Consider the following 20,354-nt stretch of genomic DNA (forward strand, 5'->3'; position numbering starts at 1 on the left):
ACTCACTAACTGGTGCACTTCTCCAACTCTTTCAGCGAAGTGCTACTTATAATTTCATTGCCTTTGGGATGTATTTGGTTTGGGGGAGATGAATGAGAAACGCTTGGAACCAATAGGAGACGACCTCTTTCTGTGTGCATGTCAGCAACATGCCCTTCAGCTGGGATGGTTGGGATCTCTCTTGGGACCTCATGCAAGCATTTCTCTAAGATGGTGATGTCCAGTGTAGTTCTCATTAGGCATAGGTGACTCATGCACTTGAAACATGGCTGGTCTAAAACAGAGATGTGCTGGGAGCACATAAGATGCACTCCCTATCTTGAAGACTTGGTTCAAAGAAAAGAATGCAAAAAAATCTCATTAGTGATTCTTGTAGGCATTACATGGGGAAATGACAATGTTTTTGGATCTACTCTGTTCAATATTGTGAAAAACTCATTTCACCAGTCTCTCTTTACTTTTAAAGGTTGCTTCTGGAAAATACTCAATTACAAATATGGCTCACATGTGTGGCTTGCTTTAGATTTCTGTTGGACAGTGATACTCTGGAAGTAGAATTCTTAGATCAGATGCAATTTTAGTTATGGCTGTAATGGGAGGTAGATGACATATTTAAAGGGGGGGTCATCGAGGAGGGTTAGGGAGGATATATTCACCATCGTGGGGCAGAGGTGAGAGAACCGATCCGGGATGACGAAGAGAGCTGATTGCAACAGGAGTTGCCGGCACCCCCAGACCTGAAGGAAACAGGGAAGAAGCAGCTCCCCAGACCAGGAGTAAGAACTGCGGAAGAGTCCTTCTGGGCAGAAGTGTGGTCTTTAGTAAAAGAATGCAACCACTTCCAGACCTTGTCCAATACAGGGAAGATGGGGGAGGGGGAAATAAGTGTCCTTCCCCCATTCTCATCCCACCTTCAGATTGCTCCTGGAGTCTGTCCTTGCCCAAACTCAACTGGAGTCAAGCAGGCGGTCCCTGATGCACTCCATGTGGGTCAGACCCAGAACAGTGCAGAGTAGAGCAGAGCGGTCTGGGAGGGCAGATGGAAAACATCCAGCATATAAAGATTGGGCCTTGTCAGCTTTACTCCTCAGGGTTAAAATGTTTTCCAAAGTGGTTGAACCAGTTTTCCTCTTGTTAGCATTTGGAAAGGGGACCTGTACCTCCATACTGTTAGGAGCACTTGGTATTGTAGACTTAAACACTTTTTCAATCCAATATTGTGGAAATAGCATGTCATTGACATCTTAATTGGGATTTCTCTGAGTTGATGAACTTGAGTGCATTTTTACATGCCTCTTGGCCATTTGATCTTCCTTTTTGATGAAATATCTGTTCACGTCTCATGCTTATTTTCAACTGGATATTTTGTCCTTTCATTATTGATTTGTGAGCATTTTTTATATTTTCTAAATGTCAACCCTTCGTTATTTATATGTTTGTCTCTATTTGTGGTTTCCATTTTGAAGCTTTTAAACAGCAGATGTCAGTTTTAATATTAAAGAGTTCATCAATCTTTTCCTTCATAGGCTGTGTTTCTAGTGTGTTATTTAACAATGCTGTACCACCTCCAAGGTAAAAATGTGTGTGTGTGTGTGTGTGTGTGTGTGTTTATAACCAATATGTCTTACTGTAAAAAGTATGAAAACAGAGAGATAAACAAAAGATAAAAAGAAAAAAATTACCCAATTAACAGAAATCACCATTGGCATTTTAAAAAAGAATTTAAATTCAAGTTAATTAACATATAGTGTAGTATGGGTTTCCGGACCACAGGTGTTAATTTTCAAGTCCCAGGCTCACAATAAAAAATTTAGGTGGTACTCACATAATCCTCATTACAAACAAATAAACAAAAAAATCTGTGATCAGCATTACATTCTTTCTAATAATCTCCTGCCAAAACATCTAATCCTATAGCAGTAATATTCAATATTGACTAATTCTTATTTCTTTCCTTGAATTATTGGTTTTTGTTTTCCTCTAACCTAGCTTTGAATCGCAAGGACTCTCTTGCTTTAGGCAGGAAGAAGAAATGTTTGAGTCAAAGGTGAACCAAATGAAGAAAGTCAAATGTTGAGGTATGGCCTCAAGGCATCAGATCACAGTGAAGTCATCTGGAAGGTACCATATGGAAACATAGGCCAGGCCTTCTGCCCGACTCCCACACCATCCACCAAAACTAAACCCGACAGCATCTTGTTTACAGCAAGAGGGAATATTTCTCCCTGCTGTTGAATAAAATCTGTAACTCTTATGGCTACCCTGATTTGATTCTGTGAATGTCACTCTCTTAACTAGTGAAAAGTAATCTTCTAGGTGAAGACTTATCTCATAAAGCAGGTGTCCCACATATCTATTACTATGTAAAATATCAGCCCAGACTTTAGTGACTTGAATTAACAACCATTGTATTGTCTCTCCTGTTTTCTATGGGCCAAGAATTCAGTGAGGGCCTTGGACAAACAGTTCTGGCTCAGAATTGCCCATATGGTTGCAATTAGATCCATAGGCTAGGCATGCAGCTGAGACCTGACCAGAGGTCTCTCTCTCTTTCTCTTCATGTATTCCCAGAGCCTTCTCCTGTGGTCCCTCTCTGTGGTGGTTTCTCTGTGTGGGCTAGTTGGTGCTTTCTACTAGCATGTTGGCTTCAGGGTAGTTGGACTGCTTTTCAAAGAGTGAGTGTCCCAGCACCTAAGGAACACCCAGGCTCAGAAGTCATTTATCAAGTGTTATTTCCACCATTAAATGGTTGCAGAGGCAACCCCCCTTCAATTTCAAGGAAAAAGGCCATAGACTTGACTTTACAAAGGGAAGAGTAAAAAAGAATTAAAGGATATGTTTTTAAGTCACCACAACCAGCCCTTTAGGCAAAAATTATTTGCATACCTCCTACATGTAAAATACATTCACCTCCTCCAAGGACCTCCACCCACAGAAGCTTGACCACATTTCAGCATCAGTCTCAGGCTCATGGTCTGGGATCTCATCAACCATTATCAGGTCTGGGTGCAAGTAACATCATCATGCATGGTTCTTCTCAATCAAAAGATCATGATCTGCAGAGACAAACTATCTTCCTCCCAGGTGGCCACACACCATGGTGGGACAGACATAAGATAAAGCTTGGTGCAACGCCTTGAGTGATGTTCTCCATGAGTCTTGACTTTGACCGCTGGGTTCTTGGTTCTGCTGACTTGCTTTCCTTCCCTTTCACAAGATAAGGCTCATGTTTGCAGACTGCTTCTTATTCTGAAAAGACTGGGGAACCAAAGATCTCTTTTTTCCTTAGGCATTCACTCTCTGTTCCTTTCATTTTAAGATGATGCAATTCCTTTAAAAACTTGGTGGGTTTCCTGCATACCCACTTGCAATCCACTCTATTAAATAGAAGACACACCCACAAATGTCTTCTAGAGAAACCTTTTTCCTATATTGGGCTTTCTGTGAGGCAAAAACAATAATTCCCTTAAAATTCTTATAAATTCTATTGTTCTATGATTCAACAAAGAGGGCTTGCAAAGCCATATCCGTAAGATTCTTAGGAGCATATTTGTCTGTTCATAAAGGTCTGTAAAGTACCATCTCAGATCCTGGAGGGATCCTAACAAAGGCTTTTACACCATACCCTTATCTTCATCCTTACCTCGAGACCATATTTTCCTGAAGGTGCTCTGGATTTTATCTCTTTCCTGAAGTCTTTCATTTCCTTAAGAGTCCTTTGCTGGCTGGAAAGATCATCCTGATCCCTGTATACTCGTATGTATTCTCCAAAAATAAACTCAAAAATTGAGTATTCTGTTCCTTAATTCATCTCTCTCTTCTCACATTTCACTACAGGCCGCTAGAGGGAGTCAGGTGGCCCCTTTGACACTCTACCCAGGCACTTCCCCGCTAGATCATCATCAAGTACATTAAGTATATTTTATGTCTTTCCCATTGTGGCAGGTAACAGGCAACAGTATTGCTAAACTTTCCATGTACAGATCAAAGTTCATGGGCAGAGACATGAAGCACCTTAGTGTGGACTTCTCACTCTGCTTGAATGATGGTGACATTCACTAAGACACACAAGAGAAATTAAGATGAGTTCAGTTCAAGAGGCATTGCCATTTTCAGGTGCTACTAAGATATTTGGAGGTAAAGGACCAAGGGGAGCCCTAGGCCCCCTAAAATACAACCTGCTGATGGGCTCCTTCTTTCTCCTGCTTCTTCTTTATCCTAGTCTTACATGCTCCTGCAGGAGACTCAGTAGCTCTCCTACCCTTGGTTGCTCTAGCAGGTACAGGCCAGGACATGAATGAATGCTCTAGAATATGACCTTAGCTGTGACTAACAAGCTCACCTGAGATAATGACCCAACCTGAGAAACGTAGATTCTACCCTGAAGTGGCTGTAAATATGTCTCCTGGGCAAACAATGATTCCAACCTATCTACTTGGACATCTCTTCACTGCCTTGGGCTGCCTTGGCCTCTGTGTGGTCAGAGGAGAAAGGTACCATTAAGATCAGCTCCCCCAGGGCTTGCAAACTGGTAGCATGCAGGCTGAAACTGGCTGGCAGAGACTGTTTATTTAAAAATGGAATTAATTGACAACATTAACAAATTGAGAGATTTTACTTCAAGTGTTTGGATTTCAGCTTCTTTTGAAAAACCAGAAGTTTTTTTTTCTTTTTTTTTTCCTTTTTTTTTTTTTTTTTTTTTTTTGCCACCAGGCATAACTTCCCACATGGCAACAGTCACTGGCGCCAAGCGGGGGCTGTGCCTCCAATGTGTCAAGGACTGAGAAGAATGTGGGGAAACCTTCTCATCCCCCCCTGCTGAATTGGTACAGACAATTTGGAGGACAATTTGTAAGTTTCTATTCAAATTAAAAATTTACATTTTACAGAAATACTCAAATGTTGAGCACAGAGTTAGTTAACTACATTATTTGTAGTTAAAGAAATGAAAATAACCTTAATTTCTCTCTATAAGGAATTGGCTAAGTAGATGAAGATACATATATTAATTCAATTGAATATTATGTAGCCATGGTGGGAAGGGACAGTGAGAAATGAAGTGGTTCTCTAACAAATTGACAGTGAAAGATACTGAAAATATGTTAGTTTTTTTTTTTTTAAGTCAATCACACGATCATATGGATAGCGTGATCTCATTTAGACTAAACTCAAAATTGTACTGGCAAACAGTGTAGCAAATGGCAAGGTGTAGGGCTTTAGGTTTAGACAACTTGGATGCTGTTGAGCTCTCCAAAATATCACTGAACAACTTGTTAATAAGGCAAAGCTAAATATATGAGAATTCACTGTCAAAACCTTAGTCTCATCCCAGAGGGAAATTGGCGGCATGATCTCTGTAGGACTCCAGAGTCTGGGCTAAAATGGTCTAAGGCATTTTTCAAAGACAGGGGCTGACTTGAATTGGAGAAAGTTGATGATACCATAGCTTAGTTTTGCGGACACAAGAAGGGGAGAGCAATAATGTGAGGCTTGGTTGGTAGACTGTGGGCTGGTGAGCAAGGCAGTGCTGTCTTCCATAACTCGATCTGCGGAAACTTCCTGAAGCAAATAGTGAAGTTATTCACTAGTGTGCCCTTTCATCTTTCCCAAGCAAAAGTTCTGTTGAACAATCAGCCATCAGGCTGACACAGATGGCCCATATATCTTCCCTTTCCTACGACTAAGTGGGAACTACACAGATCATCATGGATCTTCTGAGCAGACCTCAGCTCTACCATTTTCTAGCTGGGGGAGTTAGGACAATTGATTTAAAGTTTCAGTTTCTTTGTCTGTAAGTAAAGGTTGATGATGAGAGCAACCTCGTGGGGTTAAGGTAAGGACTAAATACTATTCTAATGCCTAGAATACAGAAAGCTCTCAGATGTCAGCAACTTAAATTACATCTGTATACAAAGGCATAGGGAAAGGGCTAGCATGAGATTTCCCTCCTTAGCACCTACTGATATTTTGGGCCAGATCATTCTTTGTTGTTCATAAAGGTCTGTAAAGTACCATCTCAGATCCTGGAGGGATCCTAACAAAGGCTTTTACACCATACCCTTATCTTCATCCTTACCTCGAGACCATATTTTCCATTCATGTCCTACACCTTCTAGGGTATGTAGCACCTTTACCCACCAGAAGCCAGAAGCACCGACTCCTCTTATTTGTGACAATCAAAAACATTCTCAGACATTGCAAAGCATCCTTGCTAAGAACCACTGACCTCTAGGCACCCACTGTGTGGGTCCCATAGGGGAGATCATGAGATTAATAACATGAGGGATTACAGCCCATATTGTAGCCTGCTTTCTATTCCTGGAGTGTTTGTCCTGTCTGCTCAACTAAGTTGTAGGCTACCAGTTGGCAGACTCAGTTATACATATCTGCAAACACTACTGATGTGCAGACAGTAAGAGCTAGAGAAATATTTGGTGGGATAGAATTTTGGTAGTTGCTTTCAGACTGGGTAAAAGGCTATGCCTACTGACCCATGTATGGGTCTTGGAAAAGAAAAAGGTCAAACCCATTCATTTTAGAGATGAGTTCAATCAAACATTCAAATCTGAAGATGCTTCTTAGCCTGAAATGTTCTGCCTTTAGGCTTCAGATGTGTTCCAGAGAATTCAGAATGACTGCAAATGATCAGAGAGGGCTATGGGCCATGGGAACCTGAGTGGCAAACAGAAATCATTTAAAAGAGCCTCTGTGTGGCAGCTTTGGCCACCATTGTTCCCCACTCAGGGCTGTCAGTCTTTGCCCAGGTCTGGGAGAGATGACGAGAGGCACGTGTGTCCCAATGAACTGGCACATGCTCTCAGGGTTTCTAGAAAAGTGAGCCACACTCAAGATCCCACCATTGGTTTTTGGTGGCCTTTAGGTAATTTGAGACTGCACGGTGTTTGCAGAACTGTGGACAGGAGGTGAGAAAGCTGGATCAGCCCTCGCTCCTGAAAGTGGTGTGCAGCGGAAACAACGAGGCCAGATGCCTCTTCCCGAAGTACAGTCTGATTTAAGAAGTGGACCAACATAATTCCCTGTCCCCAAGGTAGACAATTCTGGGACTGCACATATTTTCTTGGTACCATGCCAAACAAGAAGACTGAGAACAAGAAAAACAAACAAAAACAAAACAAAAGAGAAAAAAACAAATAACTTAGCTACCCGCTTCAAGAAGTCTCTGCTCCTAGACTTAGGTATTTGGACATGCATCTTCATGTTATTCCTAACAGCCAAGAGACACAAACAACTCACGTGTTCATTGATGGATGAACAGATAAACGAAACTGTGGTATGTCCATACAATGGAGTATTATTCACCCTGAAAGAGAGAGCGCATTCTGACACCTGCTACCACGTGGATGAACCTTGAGGACATGATGCCAGGTGAAATAAGCCAGTCACAAAAGGACAACTTTGTGTTAATTCCACTTCTAGAATTATCAAATTCAGAGACAGGAAGTGAAACACTTGTTACCAGGGGCCAGAGGAGGGAAGGAGTGGAGAATGGGGAGCTGCAGTTTAATAGGGGCCGAGTTTCCATTCAGGGAAGATGAAGAAGTTCTGGGGATGGATGGTGGGATGGCTGCACAGCCATGTGAGCACCCTTGAGGCAACTGAACTCTACACTTAATGACGGTCAAATTGTAAATGTTATGTTATACACATTGTATTACACACACAACACAAAGGAAGAAATATGTGCTTCTAGATGATAAGTCTAGGAACTAACTATAGGAGCTTACTTATAAGAACCAATCATTTGGTCATCAAGGCTCCCTTCCTGGTCCCCACTGTGCACCTCAACTCAGTCCAAACCTGTTGGGTTGTAAACACTGCCCAGCCTCATCCACTTTCCTTCTTTGCAAGATCCATCTTAAAATCACCCAGCCTGGGCCCTAAAACTATAAACATCCCCACCTCTTCTCTATGTTTAAACACCACCAAGATTTTGTTACCCCACTCTTCCCTTTTAATACAGCAGGCTTAATAAACTCAGCTTTGCTTTGTCCACAAGTTTTTTTTCTCATATTTTGTGGGAAGTTAACAGTAGATAGGGCATGGATTTCCCTGCTTGAAAATCTTCTGGGATCACTCATCACCAAAATCAGAGTTTGCAAATGGGCATCTGGCATGGCCTCCAGATATGTTTTATTCTGCTTGCAACGGGGATCAAAAACAATTTGAATTTTCTGCCAAATGTTCAATAGTGGGAGTTTTCCCAAACAATATGACTTTGCTACTTCTCAGGAAAATTCAGAACAAAATTCACGTGCCATCCTTGTCTCAGACATTTGGGCTGATCCATACAAGAGTTCTCTAAGCAAAGATACAAGACTGGATGTGTCTTGACTCTTGGCATGCCCAGCACAGTGTCAGGTACTGGGTATTTCTTAGTTGTAGGAAAACATCATGTCACTCAGAAGAAATTATTCCAATGAAATGACAAAGGTCTTACAAACTGTGATGTTGGAGAAGGGTGTTACCACTTTGGAGCAAGGTGGAGCCTGCACTCTACCACTAATTTCTAATATGAAATCACACTATCCCCTAGCCTCCACGAGCCTCGATTCCTCCCTTGTAATGTAGAAATAACACACAGTTGGAGAAGACGTACTGAGCTAGTAGATGTCCTGAGACACAGTGAACCCATGGTAGATAGAGGCTGCCGTGATATTATTTTAATGACATGCATGAAGCCTTTTATTTCTGTGAATTCTTTCTCATTTTCCATCCATTTTTGGCAGAAGACAGTTTCAGCCCCACATTCTAATCGCAAAGTGTGACTTGGAGCTTTGAAGACAATGACCGTTACCATGGAAGTGTTTCTAACAAAAGGAAAAAGGAGGGAGCAAATTTCAAAGCTTAGGAGAAACCTTTATCCCGAGTGTCTTTAAATGACTTCTAAGACCCATGCAATTAATTGTTCCAAGATTCTTTGTGGAGAACATTTTTGGCTCTGGGTCTCCATGAGACGCATACGTCGCTGGAAAACATATGGACATGAAGGACTGCAAGCTCAGTGGGAGGTGGGGGTTTCAGAGGGCCCAAGAGTGAACTGCTGACTCTGTTTGCAAAATATTTCTACTCTGGCTATTTTTAACAGAGAGAAAGGGAAAATAACACAATGAGTGCCCTGGTTTTAGCCATATGGTTTTAACACATCTTAGCACTTTATCATTTACTCAGATCTTCTTACTGTTTAAGGAAGAACAGTTTACAGGGCATAATGGAAGCATCTTGTATATCTCTTGCTGATTTCAACTCTTCACTCCTTCCCCAGAGAGAACCACCATTTAGAAATTACTGGGTATCATTTCCAGGCACAATTCTGTACTTCAGCTATAGATAGCATGTAGCTATAAAGAACATACTGCATTGTGTGTGTGTGTGTTTAAACTTCAGATAAATGGCTGGGGACTATAGGTTTTCTCTTGCCATTTTCTTTATATCTTTTATGTAGCTCTGGTTATATCATTTTAAGTGTTTTATAGTCATCCATCACTTTTGATGCTTCAATTACTTTTGATTCATGGCAGATTGTATCAACCTCAGGAAAAATAGAATGATCACACATCTTGCCTTTCAGGGGCTCTTCGCCCCCTATAATATGAAGCCCAAATTAAGTCTGGCATTCTGGACTGAAAATCTTGTCTCCCCAGATTACTCCTATTCATCCCTCAAAACCCAGTTGAAGTACTGCTATCTAAAGGGAACAATTCCCTTTAGAGTAAGTTAGGCAGTGTTTCTTTGGCTTCCCATAGCCATGATTATAATTCTCAACTCATACACTGTCACTTCTCTACTCCCCTCATACATACCTCAGAGTTTCATAACTGATTTATTCATCTGTGTATCACTGACATCGAGCACAGCTCCGGAGGCATAATGGTAGGTGCTCAGAAATGATGGTGGCATTGCAGGAAATGGTGGTGCATGCCCTTTTGGGTGAGAGGGGATCTGCCAGTGCCTGGGAGAAATAACGTTTTGACCTCCTCCTTAATAAGCTTGCTTTGATCATCTCCTCATCTTCCCATTCCTTGATGGAATAAGTTAACCCTTGCCTCTGGGGCTTAACCCACCTTACTCCCCAACAACTCCAAGGAGTCCTTGCATTGTGAGCCAGATACTGAATGTGACGGTGGCCAGAGCTCAGCTCACCACTTGGAGACAGGTCGCACTCAACTTTGGGGGAGAATGGAGAATGTTTTTCAAATGATGGACTCCTTGGATCACAGGTTCTCCAGCTTGGTTCTGCACTGGGAGCCTGTGGGGAACTTTCAAAGGAAGAGATAAGGGTCTCACCCTGACCACCCCAGAGTCTGCTATAGCAGCTCTGGGCAGCTCAGGCCCCAGGGCCTGTTCAAAGCTCCCCTGGCAATTCTTGTCCACAGTGAGTTCGCAGAGCTTTCTAACTCATGTGCCACAATATTTACCCTCACCTCTGGAGCAGCTGGGAGAGGTTGGGGCAGCTGGGGCGCCCCCTTTCTTCACCTCCCCCAGTTACCCTTGGGAAGTCTGTTCTAATGCACTCACTGCTCTGAATTAACACACTTTGTTGCCTGTACTGCATTTTGAAAGTCTGGGACACTCTGCTTCAGAGACCGGGACAAGCCTAAAACAGCCTTGACATTCTTCAAGAGCCCAGGGCTTGGTTCCAATGCAGCTTCTTCCCCTCCGTGATCCTCTGGTCTGCGGAAAACCCACATTCCCCCGGAGACTGGTCTCCAGGGGTTTTCTTCATCATCATCTTACCGAGTCAGCTTCCTAACAAGCCTGGGAGGTCAACTCAACAGCCCCCATCTGACAAGTCAGGACACGGGGTTCTTATCCCAGCAAAGATGTGATATGTGGCAGGCAGGGAGACCCTCGCTAAAGGTAGACTCTCCTGGAAGAAAGTGAAGGCGGAAAGGACAGGGGGCTTGAGGGTGTAGCATGTCAAGAGCGTGGCCTGGGGGACGCTCCCGACAGGAGACTTCAGAGTTGGGGATCCTTATAGACGCAGGAGTGCGGGTCACAAGTTCAAACAAGGCTTCAAATCCCTGCACTTCTTCTTACTGTTTTTGTAACTTGGGCCAGGGGTTTGCACCATTTTGTGCCTCCATCGCCTCATGCGGTAGGTGGGGAGAATCACGTGAGAGATTAAATGTCTAGAGCCTGGAGCGCAATGGCGGCCGCCAGCTTCACCTCCAGACTTGTCACTTCCTGACTGTGTGATCTTCGGTGAGAAAGTGCCATCTCTCTGAACCTCAGCTCCCTCGTTTGGAAAATGGGTATAGGAATATCCCCCTTGCGGGGCCATAGGAAAACTGGAGAAGGTAGTTCCTGTAGAGTGTTTGGCGTCGTGCCCAGCAACCTGAGTGCTCAGTGGATGGTGGTCACTATTGCGACCTGTGGAACCAGGGACAACACATCAGCTCTGCCCATTTACCCGTACGGTCTAGAATTGGTCTCACCTGAAGTCCCTCTTCCAACCCTAAGCAAAAATCTGACTGGCCAAGGCAGGTCTCATGAGGTATCACTGTGGGGGTAAATCCTGGGTCAAAGGAAGCCGATTACTTTGGGAAGGCGATCACTTAGGGCGAGTCCATAAAGAGCCTGGGTCTTCCCCTTGGGTAAAATGACCTGTTGGGCTGACGGGTTCAGGAATGTTCTGGCTGAACCTGTAATTCGTTAGACATAGGCACGGTCGTGGTCAGGACCGGACACTCTGGATGCCCAGACTCAGGGTGGGTTCTATGGTCATCATCATGATACCCGCGGTGTGGAACACTCCACATAAGTGATTTCACGCAGTTTTTGCATGACCCTGTGAGGTGGGTGTCGTTCCATGTGGAATTCCAAAGAGATGAAATTTTCTGGCTGAAGACCCCATGGCCAGGCAGCGACAGCTCTGGAAACTAAACGTGAGTCTGTCTGAGGGTAACCCCTGAGCTCACCGCTGTGCCCCGGCCCCGTTCAGGCTTGCCCCGCTTCTCTGATGACAGAGGAGCACCACAGAGCATCTTGGAGCATGGGGAGCACCATCGCGCTTCTCCTCCCCTTCTGAGTCTTCCTTTCTAAGCCTTCCTATCTAGCTGCCCAGAGCACATTCTGGAAGAAGGCAGAGGATGAATATATCTATTCATCTTTCTTCCCAGCCCTCTGTCCCTCCTTTCCTCCCAGATATGCCCACCTCATCTCCCCCTCCCCAATCTTTACATCTACGCGCCTACCTGTAGCCCTAGCCTGACTCCTCGCCTAAGTCCGAGCCCTCCAAGTTACTGCAGAATAAAGCAAAATGAAAGAAGGCAGAACAACCCGGCATTCTTTTGAAAGTGCACTTTTGATTTTTGAATTAGAAACAGGATCCTTAGAACCTTCCCACATCCCCAAACCCGTTTCAGCCTCACGGCAGCCTCCACTGCAAGTTGTCAGGTAGCTCGTTATTACCCTCAGCTGACAAGAAGAGCAAAGCTGGAGAAATGGAGGGGCTGCCTGTTGTCACCCCCAGAAACCCACAGTCTGCTGCCTGCACAAAGGCTCATCTCAAAGAGACACCTACCCCTTGAAGTGATCAAGATAATAAGATTCCACATGTGAGGAGACTTATTTGATATGTTTTTAATTTCCTGTATTACATTCGTTCTAGTTTCTTTTTCTTCCGTTTTTTCATCAGATGAGGAGCCCCCCACACACCCTTCTCCTGGCGCTATGGAGAAAACCGCCAGAGTTGCTAGGGCCCATTCCAGACAGGTCCATCCGGACCCTACTTCCTCTGCCCGACTCAAAATTCACCCTTCATACCCAGATCTGCCCTCGCCTGTCCCACTTCCCTCCCAGTTTGCCGCTGTCTCCAGTGAGGACGCCTTTCTTGAGCCCCTGTCCACGGCCAGTGTGGGGTTCTGTGAGCCTCGGCTCGCTCCCACCTCCAGGTGGAGGAGTGAGTCGGCCCAAAATCTGAGTGATGAGTTGAAAGGTAAGTTCACGTGCATGCCCCCAGGGACGAGAAGTAAAGAGACCCAAGGAAGGAAAGCCTTGGAAGAAGACCCATGGCAACAGTGTTGAGATTCAAGCAGGAGGAGAGGCTGCGGGGCAGGCTCAGAGAATGGACACCATCCCAAGATCTCCCACGGCACCCAGAAGAAAACTCTGTCATAGTAACAGGCCTCTGCATGACCCGCCCCCTGCCTGGCTCTCTGTCCTCCTCTCCCACTTCTCTCCCCCAGCCGGAGTCCTGCTTTGACCTCACTATACTCCTCTCCTCTTCAGTACCTTTGTATATTGTCTCCTCTCTACCTGGGAGTCCCCCATCCCCATCCCACTTCAGTTAGTGCATTCTTCAGAAGTCATGTCCCTGGGGGTAATGTGAGGCTTTCCCCACAACCATACCCCAGCTTGTGATTGTCTATTTATTTGTCTGATTGTTGGTTTAATGGCTCTCTTTCCCCATTAGGATGTAAGTATATTGGGAGTGAATTCTGGGTCTGTCTGTTCACAGCTTTATCCCCAGTGCTGAGCAGAGTCTGGTACACACCAGGAGCTCATATGTATTTAGTGGGTATATGGAAGGATAGATGGATGGATGGGTGAATGGGTGAATGGTTGGATGGGTGGGGATAGATAGATTAGTGGATCAATGGATTGACCAAAAGAGGTTATTCAGAGGGGGGAAATGCCAGATTTGTAATGAACAGTGAGCTCCTGGTTGCAAAAAAATTTATTTAGAAGGGAAAGAAGTTCTTTTGCCTCCAAACTTCAAAGCTGTCACAAAGCTGTCAAAGCTGTGACAAAGCTGTCACAGAGAGGTCTGCTGTGACCTCAGAATGACTGGAGAGTCTGGCTCTGGAGTCCGGCTGCCCTGGGTCTTTGGCTTTCCAACTCCGCCACCTAGTGGCCAAGTTGTATTCTGCACAGGAAGGGATGTTAACCAGGAACTTGAGCCTGTCCTTAGAACAAAGGCACTTTGTTTTGCAAAAGTCCCTCTTGCCCCGTCATCTCCTGGGACTAGTTTGCACCTAGGGCTCTTAATTCCTACAGTTATCACATCTTCCTGGAAGGCACTTATGAAAATGGAAACGTGTTGCTTTAGAAAAATCGTGGAAATTTAGAAAATGATCATCTTCTAAGTGAGCAGTGATTAACATGGGACAGTCATTTGGGGGTCAACTTTAAGCACTTAGGTGCAGCTGTCTATTAGTACCGAGTGGTAATTCTAAGCTGTAAATGCTAAGCATGTTAACTTAGAGCCAAAGTTGATTGCATGGGCAGTTCAGCATTTTAAAAAATATCCATGAAAATGGGCTGACCCTAATTTCTTCACCAGGCTGGTGAGCTGCAGGGGCCCCCGTGGGAGCCACCTCCTTCCATCCCCACAACATTCCATAACATGTCCTCCGTGCCATCTTTGTGTTGGGTTATGAGAATGGAGAGGAGTAAGACAGGGACACAGGATAGAGGAGTCTGGAAACCATATGGGACTGAGTCAGAGAGGCCAAGGTTTGGCTCCCAGCATCACTTCCTACCTCAATGACCTTGAGCAGGAACCTTAACTTCCCGGAGACTTGTTTTGCTCATCTATAAAATGAGGACAAAAGCATCAGATTTAATGGGACTCTAGATGCCCATTTTACAGCTGCAGTAAAGACCCAAGGAAGGGAAGCTACTGCTGTGTCTGGAGGTAGTCAGGTAGAAAGTGCCAGAGCCAGTAAGGGTGGCTCTCCTGGGTGGCTTCCCAACACCCAAGGGCAAAGCAGGTCCTCTGCACCCTACTCTGCATAATAGATGTGCACATTGCAAGAACGTATGCCTCGTGCATCATTCTAGAAAGAGTGTGCCCTTCTGGCCCGTCTGAATGTCAGCCTCAGCCCCTCCAAGGATTCCCTGCAGCTCCTCAGGGCTGACCTGGAGCTCTTTCCTTTCTCTGCAAGAGGTAAGAGTTTGCTAAGTACTCTGAGATCTCCAGGTCAAAGAACCTCTTGAAATACCACTTATACTTCCTTCAGAATCCCGAATCCTTGTGTGGTTCTTTGCCTTTGTAATTCACTTGCCAAGCAATGCTACAGCAGGCAGCCCCGTTCTTTGATTTCTTGTTTGTAAGACCCAAATATTTCAGATCCTATTTGTCTTACCTCCGTATCTACATCTCATTTCCTGCTATTTCTTGCACTGGCTCGTCTGCTTATTTGAAGTCATTCTTATTAGATTTTAAATAATTTAATCAGGAATGAAATGTGGAGGATGCCCTGTTTCCAGCCCAGATGCCTCCCCCTTTTTTGTAAACCTATCAAAATGCAAAGTAAAGATAATCTGCAAATTAATATTCTCTGCTCTCTGCACATAAGTTATCATGTGCTCTTTCTAGGCTGCGATCTAGGTATAATGCCTTCTGCCTCCAGTGGTTCCCAGGCTCATTTTCTCACTCATGCGTTCACTTACTCTCTCATTCATTCATCAAGTATTTATGAGGGCCGACGATGCACTTGGCTGTGTCCCAGACTCTGAACACCCAGAGATGAAGAAGACCCAGAGGAAGCACCAAACAGCAGGAGTTTGCAATCAGACAAATATAGATTTTTTTTTTTTTTTTAATCTGGGCTTTACCATTTTCTGGCTATATGACCTTAGCAAGTTGCTGACACTGCCGGAGACTTGACACTCTCACTTAGAGAACAGAAGCTGTCGGCATGGTTACATAAGCTGTGCGGGGGCAGGGGGAGTGTGTTGCTAAATGAACAGTGGGGATGATGCCTAACTTTGTGCAATTGCTCACCGTTTCTGCCTTCAAAGAGCGCAGGTCTAGTAGGGACCTCAGATGGGAGCACTTATGGGGGGGCTTGGCCAAGTCTCGTGAGGATGTAGCATGAAGGCTAACTAAGTCCACTTAGGATTCAGAGAGGAGGATGCTTCATTGGTCAGACAAGCTCGCTGGGAAGGGAAGGGAAAATGGCATTGCAAGTAGACAGGACACGTGCAAAGGACCAGAGGCATGGCATGGTATGGTATTTCAGAAACAGGAAGACGCTGGTTATTGCTGCGGAGTATGTTGCACAGTAGGGAAGAGTGGCAGAGGAGACTGGGCAGATTAGAAACTGGGCAAAAGGGCCTCAGATGCCACACACAAAGGAGGCTCTCCTGTAGACCCAGAGATGGGATGGGAAAGATGGAGCTCTCTCCTCTCCACCCTTACCCCACCCCAAAACTCCAAACACAACTCTGAAGGGAATTATTTTCCCATCAAAGGAGAAACAAGTCTTGGCATAATTAAGCTACAAAGTCACTCTAGTTCAAATCAAGAAATATTAATCAAGCTTCCCATTTGTACCCTGAGTAGCCTTCCTCCTTGACATGGAAGTGCCTTTAACCCACAGACTTGTATCCTATGTTGTAATTATGTAGTATCTCATGTGTAGCGACAATAGACCATAATATGGGTTAGGGTTAGGGTAGTCTCTTTATCAGGTTTTATCAGATCATAACATTATGCCATACAGGCTGTAGTTTTTTTTTTTTATTAAGACGTATGGTGTAGATTTGAATGTGACACCCCAGTGGACCCCAGCCTGACCCTGTGCTCTCTGTCTGTCTTGGCACTTGTCACTGCGGAGGGAATTTATACATTTACTAACTTGTGCATCAATAAATAATACATAAGACTATTTTGCATATTTAAAACTATACAATCAAATAAATTCAAGAAGTGTGATTCTTGGGTTTCTTACCAACTTTTTAAAACATCAATATTTTTATGCCATCTGTTGTTTTAATAAAGTTTTCTGTATTTTTTTCCCCTTCTGCTAATTGAGAGATTGTAAGTTCTATTCTTTTAGTGGTTACTCTTGCATTTTTCAATTATGCTATTAGCTTCTTTTTTTCTAAAAATGTCAACAGTTAATTCACATATCTATCTTCCTCCTGGCTGAGGCAAACCCTTGTGTGTTATTCAAGGTCCAATCTGGAGATGAGAAGCACACATGCATTTGGAGGGGGGAGTTTGTGATAAAGAGAAATTGACTCTAATGGGGAATGGAGTCACAAGAGACTGGCCCTCTTGAATTCCAGATACAGAACATAGCAGCACGGCACACCTTGAAACTCCTCTTCAGAGGCACAGGATGCCTCCAGGCCTCCCACTCCAAGCAAAGAGCCTGGCCTCGCACCTGCCTCGTGGGACAGCTTCAGTCCCTTCATCTCACAGAACTGGAACTCTCAGCCTTTCTTCTTCAGCACGGTCAATACCTCTTTCAGCATCACTCACCCTTTGGACTTTCTCTTCCGTTTCTGATCCGGTGTTTTTCTTAGACGTTTCTTATATTTGAAGCGGCTATGTTATTTTGTTTTATTTTAATCTTATCCACGACTTCCCTTTCCATAATGCAGCCTCCTTTGTGTGAGGTCTGTGGACTTCCCGAAATGTACACAGAGACCTTGAAGAAGTTTGCATACACACAGCTCATCGGTGAGAACACAGGTGTTGCAGATGGACGTATAATTGGGCACAATTTTTCTGAAGAACAGTATGGATCTAGAGCCTGAAAGATGTTCTTGCCCTCTCAACATTATGGACTTCTACAAATATAGCCAAGGGGAAGATCTTGGTCTGTTTGTGTTGCTAGACCACATCAGCACAGATGGTGAACAGGGGCAGTGGTGGGGGCAGGGCGGGGGTGGGGGGAGGCTTACACAATAAACATTTACTTCCCACATTTCTGGAGGCTGGGAAGTCAAAGACCAAGGGGCCAGGAGGTGTGGAGATGGGTGAGGACCTTCTTAGTTTGCAGACAGCTGTCTTTTCATTGTGTCCTGACACAGCAGAGAGCAGAGAGGAGAATCAGGCTCTTTCCCATCTTTCATAAGGGCACACGTCGCGTTCCTGAGCACCCCACCCTCACGGCCTCATCTAATCGCAATTACCTCCCAAAGGCCCCCTCACGCTGGACTCCAACACGTAAATTTTGGGGAGACACAGACATTCAGCCCATTATAGAAATAATTCAGGAAGAGACAGCGTCTTGAACCCAATGATGCTCCCCAAAGCATCATTTTTAAACGTGAGAAAATTTCAGGGAAACCCCCTGAAATTAAGTAAAACCATAAAGGGAGAGAATGAAATATTGTGCAATGACTACAAACACTTCCTGAAACAACTTGGCAATGACGTGGGCAAATGTTCACTGATGTCACGTTAACTAAAAGTCAGAACTTACAGCTGTATGTGGGATACGTAGTCAAAGTTGTATTTTTAAAAATGTATGAGCACGTTGAACACAAAATCTAGGTCATGCTTTTCTCTTTGTTTTTAGGAATGAAGGAAATTTCTGTCTCCTTTGTTTTTTCCAGGATTTTGCATGATTTCTACACAAGAATGCACTTAAGTTTTTTAATTAAGAAAACAAAATCAAAACATCTGAAACATAGTTAACATTCACTATTCTGACCCCTTCTTCTGCGCCAGGGGCTGGAAGAGGAGGTGACCAGTCCTTGAAAAGATATTTTTGGTGGGAGAATTATTTACTCAGATTTTTTCTTTTTTGATGTTATATAGCTATATTTTCTTTTCTTTCTTTCTTTTTTTTAAGGAACCCCAAGAGAAGGAGATTATGGAAAATATAGAAATCTGAGGTAACTTGAGATTTTAAGAGTGAAGATAGTCATTCATTCAATACATTTGTGTTGTGGGCTGGCATAGATCAGAAGCAGTCCTGTGGGCCGAGGACAGAGGGAACCAGGACAGACAAACACTGTGTCTAAGGAACGGATACAGTTCTAAGGGGAGAGTGACAGAAACAAACACGTAGCTTCCGAAGAGAGCTGCAGGGGCAGCAGGGTTAGCTGTGACTGGATTCCCCCTGGGGAGGTGACAACTGGGCTAAGAGCCACAGGATGTGAAAGAAAAACCCAGGGCAGGGAATTCCAGGCAGAAGAGTGGCAAGAAGCCACTCTTGTTCCTGTGGTACAAGAAGCATGGGGTGATCAGACCACTCCACAGCAAACTTGCATGGGGTAGCCCACTGCACCTCTCCGCCCTGCACCAGCTGGGCTGGCACTGGCTGCAGGGATGCCACGCAGGCTGCTCGTGCATTGCCAGTGCCCTTGACCTCTTCCACAGACCAGACGACAAGAGTGCTGGGAGACTGGTTCCCTTGCTGAGACCTCTCGGGGCTGGGACTTTGCAGAACACCTTGCCCAGAGCTGGTTTCCTGCCAGCTGGATGAGGCTGACAGGATCCTAAACCAGCATGGCCACCACCCCCGTCCCTAGTGGCCACACCGGACTGTTGGGCTCTGGGATAGCAAAGACGTTCTGGGCACGGAGTTGCCCTGTCCCTGCCCTGGATGCCCAGGGCTCAGCCTGGCTTTTCAGCCCCAGGTACCCGCCAACATGAATGGTTCACACTGCACTGGTGGGTGTGTTTGCTGCCCATGTTGAGTGGGGGCTCCGGGGCACACAGCCACAGTGTCGCCGGTGTCCTCTCCCCTGGAAGATGCCTGGCCCTTACAGTTTGGTAAGCACCTCCATTGTCTGCCATGTTTCTTTGCATTTTTTGAAAGAAAAAACAACAAAAGAAACTTCCATCTGAAGTAAAAAACAAAAAACAAAAAACAAAAAAACAAGCTATGTGTCAAAGGAGCTACTTTTAAGGAAGAGGGAATAGAGCGCCCATCCTGCACCAGCCACTCTCCTTGCCAAGTCTCTCTGCCCCTCTTCGCAGGCCCCCCTTACCAGCCTCTGCGCCCAGAGATTGCACACACGGGATCCTTCACTCTGCACTCCTGCCGGCTCTTGCCTGTGCCCCAAGGGCTCTGCTCCCCACTCAGCTCAGCTCCACGGGAGGCACCCGCAGCCTTGGGGTCAGGGCCTCATTGTGGGATCAGAGACCCAGATCCTGCTCTTATGTCATTTAAGTTCAAAACCCAGTGATAAGTACAGAGCAGAACAAGAGCGATGATGCATACTTGGAAATCCAACTTCCCCGCTCCCCACACTGCAGGAGACACTGCAGGGGCTGGAGGAAGGCAAGGGAGTGTGAGAATGGCAGCGAGAGGGCTGCAGGGACTGGGGCGCTCCCCCCCAACCAGGACAAGGTCAGGGGATCTCAGGCTCACAGGGGACAGCTGCTGTTTGAGGGGACACTGGACATTCCCTTCACAGTGGTCACTAAGTCTTAGCCACACATGGGGAGGGCCATTAGCTGTCTCCCAGGACAAAGATGGGTCCTAAATGGTGAGAGTGGGAGGGGGGACCAAAAACACAGGATTAAGGAGGGAGAGTACAGTACGAGTTCAAGATCTCCCAGGAGTAGAATGCTCCCCCTCCAATATGCCCACTTTGCAATCAGAAAAAAAAGGATTCAGAAAAATTAAATGGTGTGTGCA

The sequence above is a fragment of the Mustela putorius genome, unplaced genomic scaffold (assembly GCF_011764305.1).
Source record: "Mustela putorius furo isolate JIRA1106 unplaced genomic scaffold, ASM1176430v1.1 tig00000145_pilon_pilon_pilon, whole genome shotgun sequence".
Lineage (NCBI taxonomy): Eukaryota > Metazoa > Chordata > Mammalia > Carnivora > Mustelidae > Mustela > Mustela putorius.